The 6,069-nt window shown below is 39.0% G+C and overlaps 1 protein-coding gene and 1 long non-coding RNA gene across 2 annotated transcripts in view; one reads left to right on the top strand and one right to left on the bottom strand.

The window, feature by feature from the left end:
• Nucleotides 1–556, top strand: part of LOC102675981 — a 10,336-nt gene extending 9,780 nt beyond the window's left edge. Inside the window, exon 3 of the long non-coding RNA XR_420692.1 lies at nucleotides 470–556. This is a non-coding gene — a long non-coding RNA (uncharacterized LOC102675981). The remainder of the gene's footprint in view (nucleotides 1–469) is intronic.
• Nucleotides 1–6,069, bottom strand: part of LOC102675753 (connectin-like) — a 179,889-nt gene that overhangs the window by 126,368 nt on the left and 47,452 nt on the right. The gene's annotated exons all lie outside the window — the stretch shown is intronic.

Here is a 6,069-nt window from a genome sequence, read left to right as displayed (position 1 = left end):
ATGGAGAGGAAGGGAGGGAGGGAGGGAGGGCCGGTCCTCGAGCTCGAACCAAAGAGAAACAAAGTTCCGCGGCCCGTTATTTTACACCGTGGAATTTGCTTAACTTTATCTCCCCGGAAACTTTGAAACGATCCCTTATTCCCAACCGAGAGATCACTGCTGCTAATTTCCAATTTTTCCTCTCCTCTCCCCCTTCCAATTTTGCTGGCTTTATTTACAACTAACAATTTTCTATTTTATAACTCGCGCGAATCGATAATTAACGAAGAATTCGCACGGATTTTAATTCAAACATTGGACAATAAGTTTTCTTCCTTTTCATTCTGGAAAAAGAATATCCCGTTTCCTATCGTAAATTCGACTTTTGAAAAAGAAAAACGTTTTGCATCGACACGATTTCTTTTTTATCGCGATTAATTTCTCTGCGAGATTACTATATCGATGTAAAATTCGAGTTATCTTTTCAGAGAGAGAGAGAGAGAGAGGAATCGTATTCAAACACCTTTCTTATTATTTTACCAGCGAGAGACACGATTGGATTAAAAGCGACGCTAAAGTGAAAAGAAAAGAAAAGAAAAAAAAAAAATGATAAAATTTGTTCTTTGGCAAAGGTAACAACGAAACGCGATCGACGCGAGCGAAACGCAATATCGGAATCGAAATACCGATCTCGGTTACCAGGCTTGAAATTCGAGAACCACCCTTAAAATGGCTACCTGCTTTTATTTCCGTCGAGCCACGAAACACTATTTCACCGCGCGTCTCTCCTCTTTTTTTCTCCCGCTCGCCAAACTTATTCCCCCCTGTCCGCCTTTTTCCAGTTCCAGTTTCGATTTATGATTTGTCGAAGCCCCCCCTACGCCCCCCGGAGACCGCCTTCTCGTGGAACGCATCTGCATAACACGAGCGTCGCCGAGCCCGTCCAACCAACAACGTTCGCGATAACGAACGATGCACGCGATCCAATCGAGTTCCCTTCCTCCCTTATTATTTTTCTCCATTACGTACTTTGCCCGTTAAAATCTTGAGGCCAAATTTTCGTTTCCTATTCGCCGTTTTGCTTGTCGAGTTGATATCGAAGGATCTCGGTTGAGAGAAAAGGAAGAAGAAACCGCATCCGTTACTTCCATCGAGAAATATATAAAAGGGAAACGTTTTGTTTCGAAACGTTTAAAAATAAAGTCACCGATCGAAACGGACAAGTCGAGACGTAAGAATCGCGGAAATATCCTCTTCGCTCGACTGGTTAAGAAGAATCGATATAAAAAAAATCGGAGTGCAAATATTATGCGACATCCGCACGATAAAATGCGAACAGTTCTTTTTTCCTGATATTCGTTCGCGAAACATAAATATCGTAAAATTTGTATAACTTTTCCATTCATTTTCATCGTCCTTCGAAGACTATGTAATATTCTCTGTGAATTTATCGAAGAATACGTTTCTATCTTTGATATAAATCTCGCTACGGATTGATCTTTCGAGTGGAACGATCGTAAAAAGTAGGCGCAAGTATCGATGAATCAGGGAGTAGAATAAAAAGTAGAATAAAAAAAGGGAGAAAAATTTGGAATAAGGCTCCCCTCGGATCGTTGAGCGAAATAGTTGGTTCATCGTTGCAAATGATACGATGCCTCTATCGATTCCATCGCGAGACCTGCTCTTTTTCCTCTCCGCTCGTGCTCCTCGCCTTTGACCTTTCACGGTTTACGTGGATCCTACGTGGTCGACTCGGCCGACCGATTTACGGTTCGACGGATAGAAACGTTAGAGTTGCTTCGAGTTGCTTTCCACCCAGTATACGTAACAATATCACGTTGCATACTCTTCCTTTAAAGAAGAAATAAAGAGGAGGGAGAAGTTTTTCGATTTAATGTCCAGGAAAGGAATCGTTTTTTCGAAAGATATAACCGATTTTTATTCGATTCGAGAATTATTTGGATTATCTGGATTGATTATTTGGATTCGAAGAAAATGGGCGAAAAATGATGCAAATTGTTAATTTCGTTTTCCATTATCGAGCCTTAGCAATGAATTTTTCGACACGAGGATGTTTGGAATAATTAAAATAAGATTGGCGAGATAAGAATAGTATTTGGAACTGGGAAAATTAGATACATTGAAACAAAGTATTCCTTATAATATAAGGATAACAGAATATTTGAAACGATGAGAATATTAGAGTTAGAATTAGAGTTCGTGATTCAAAATATAATTAGAGAGGATAATGGAATGACCGAGCATTTCGAGAATATCGCGAGTTTAAAATAGAAATATTAGAATAAAATTTTGAAACGTGGCGACGCAGACGAAATATCGAAACAAACACACGCTTTACAGAATTGGGATGCAAAATTTTGCGTATAAGAAAAGTATTTTTCCTTTGCGCGATATCAAAGAAGAAGAAAAAAAATAGATATTTTTACACTCGTATCACATTTACATCGAGCATTCTATTAAATCATCCTATTAAAATCGACGTTCTCGAATTAACTCGACCAAACTCGAGCATAATATCTTGATTAAATTTCGTATCCGAAAACTGTTAAGGAAAAAAGCAAGCAGTTCTCAAACAGGAGAGGTTCACCCAATATCTGGAAGTATGCCGCGTCGTTTGTGGCCCATTAGCAGACGGTGCAGCCGTCGTTTCCGGCCGAAGAGTCGAGCTCGCGTGAACAAAAGCGGTTCGCCGTGCCAATACCGTTTACTTCATTGGTCGGATGTAGCTGAGGCCACGCGAGTGATTACATTTGCCCGCCATTTCTAATTAGATAATTGCACTCCCTCGCGAGCAAACCTTCTCTCCTCCTATCCTTATTATATACCTTCCCACCGTTCCACAAACGGCTCCACGGTTTGTTATCGATCGCAATTCTCCAAGATGGAAAAAATCCCATCCTGTCCCTGTCGCGCTGCTTCTAGACGAGATACACTCGAGATCTCCATCGTGCTTTTCTCCAGGATTCAATAGAAAGGAAACGTGTTATTTTCCTTGACACAAGCAAAGATAAAAATTAATTTCCCTTTAATGCTCCGTTTCGATGGTCGACAATTTCGCTTATGTAACAAACACGATGTTTTTCTTTGAACAACGAAATCTTTATCTTATCCCCGTTCGAAGCAGAGGCAAATCGGAAGCAATCGAAATCGATTTCATCGATTTACTCGTCCCAATCGAAAATTCAAATTCGTTTCATCCTCGCGTTGCGAGTTTTATCGAATTTTAGAAGAGAAGAAATTATTCCTTCTTCTTCTAATTGCTCCATCTTCCAAAAAATTCGTTCCACGAAACGTAATGCGCGTGGACAGATGGCGTTTGAACTGCTTCGCACGGTTAAGTATCGAATTTTGGTACAAACGAGTGCGAAAGAGAGGCGTTTTATTCGAGTTTCGAATGTCTACACTACGCTATATCCCTCAATTGTCAACTTCGACCAAGGTTTCCAAGGAATCTCGCTTCGAATCAATCGTAGCTCGATCTAATTAGCGAGGAGGCGACGCGACGCGAATTCGGTATGAAGCAAAGCTTTCCCGAATTCGTTTTCGCATGGAACACCGAGTCGATAATTACGAGACGTTTACGAGACGAGGAGAAACGTAAATCCGTACGACTCCAATTTTCTAAGAGTTAATTTTACATGATGGCAATTGTGTCGAATACCGAATGTTGTTCAAACATTTCTGAATCTGAAAATTATTAAAATGCGGGGCAAGGTATTTACGAAATTCGATCAATCAATCAATTATTAGATTAAGATCGCGAAGGAAACGCGAATAACATCGTATTGTGAAAAAAAAATCACGATTAATTTTAAGCATAATTTAAGAATAGAGATTTAAGCGCAATGGAAGAGGAAAAAGAGAAATATGAAAATTAAAATGATAGAGAAAAGGGATAAAAGATGAGCATATTAAATAATAGTTAGTTAGTACGCGGTGGAGGTGTAATTATGAACGCAGCATGGTTCAAATAACTGCAATTCTCTAATTAGGACGTAAGTACTTCCTGTAACAGCAAGAATAGAATATTTCTCGCTCGATAGACACTTAGTGGTGGCAAGATACCAACCGTTTCCCCGCCAATTTTTGAAATTTCTGAAAGTTTCCACGTCGTCGATATTTTTAACTCCAATATTAGAAAAAAAAAAAAATAGAGAAATAAAGATAGGCGCGGAATCAAGAGCTTAAACGAGGAATATCATAATCGTGGAATTTCTACCTTACTATTAATCACTGTTTCGCCGTTAATAAACGGGTTAAATACGAAAGGAATCTACATTTCCTTCGCCTTCCTCGTCAAACGGAATCCCCCCCTCAAGTATAATAGCTTCTGTGACAAGTTCGCGGTAAAATGGTGGAGGTATAAAATAAACACCCTTATCCTCCGTCTCTCTATTACTCCGAATCGTTAAACCTTTATTAAATCATTTTCGTACGTCTTAAACCGGCAATAAACCGGCAGTACATTTTTCATTCGAGATGGATGATGAAATAATATCAAATTTTCATCATTGAATTCGTGTTCCGGACGATTGATCAACTTGATGACGTATCGATTCGAGAAGAAAGTTCGTGTCGATTATTATAAAAAAAAGAATGGAGTGAAAATGAAAAAGGAAAGTGTATCCGTTTTAATGAGAACAATATCGTTAAAATTTATCGGGGATTTCTCGTTGAAACGGAGAATCGTATGGCTGGAACAATCGAGCGCGCTCGTAAAAACGATTCGCGTTCGTTACGCATGGCAAACATCCGTAATCTCCAATAATGAACCAGCCGCAAAGATCGCCCGGTCTGTATCGCGATTAGGTACACAATTTCCAGCGGAACTGTGAACGATGACATGGAAATGCCATTCAAGTCGGGCCGTGCGCTCGTAGACGGAATGAATCTCACTGATTGGACGAAGACTTTTCGATCGATCGCGAACGGTTTACCACGATTTCTTCAAATTGCCCGTTCCTAATTTGGGATTGAACTGTTCATCGATAATAGACGATAAATGTCGTCGTGATTAAAGTTGTGGAGAGAGTGAATATAAAATTTGAACGGGATTCCAATCTTTCAAACACAGTTTTAACCATCGTCGTTGACGATCCTTTCGTCAATTCCTCCTCGAATTTCGCGTGCTTAAAGCGAAAGATGAAAATGAAAAAATGGCGGCGGACCAATGAGTTGGCGAAAAATTGTTAGCGCTTCGAAACGAGATTCCGTTTGGAGATCAACTCATCTTTGAGGCTAGCCGTTGGCTAATAATGATCAGGCATCCATTTAATTAACGGAATCGAACACGGTCTTACGCGTCGAGATCATAGACAAAGCTGTGGATCCCTGCACATCCAATTCGTCAGGATTAATCCCGTGTTCGTCGGTGTGGCGCCAACCGTTATTGTCGCGACGCTGTCACGTCGCATCCGGTTATATTACGAAAAATCGAACGAAGAATATTGGGTGGATTAACAGGTATGAAACTTGGCTCGAAAAATAAGTGAAAAGTATAGTCGAAAATATGGTTGAAAATTGCTTTTTCTTTACGTATAAAATAAATATTGCTCGAGGAAATATAATATACTTTTATTTGAAAGTCGCGAAAGAGTAAGTAAAATTTGAATTCGATCGAGTATGTGTACATTGCAAATTAAATAAGAAAAAGAAAAATAAAATAATGCTCGCGATTTCAACGGAATAATGTAGGACATCGCGTGTTTCGCTATAAACCGCTAATACTACTGAAACTGGCGCCCCTCTAATAATAGGTAACGTATACGAAATAATTGATTTACACGAAACGATAATGCCCATTATCAAATAGCGTTAAATAAAATAAAAATAAGTAAAAAAGAAAAAAAAATAGAAATCCAACGTTCTCAACGTACTGTATCAATTTTTAAAAACGATTATTATTATTATCGTGGCTGTGATAGAAACGGAATATTTTTAACGAATTTGCGAGATAATACTTGTAAAATTTTAAGGAAGCGCCTTTTTAAGGAAGAGACTAAAAATTTCGTTGAAAATTAGACGGAAATTAGAAATTCGAGACTGAAACGAGAGAATCGATAATCGATA

The sequence above is a fragment of the Apis dorsata genome, unplaced genomic scaffold, assembly GCF_000469605.1.
Source record: "Apis dorsata unplaced genomic scaffold, Apis dorsata 1.3 scaffold_39, whole genome shotgun sequence".
Classification (NCBI taxonomy): domain Eukaryota; kingdom Metazoa; phylum Arthropoda; class Insecta; order Hymenoptera; family Apidae; genus Apis; species Apis dorsata.
Note: the sequence above shows the minus strand (reverse complement) of the source record. Positions and strands in the feature narration are given on the sequence as shown.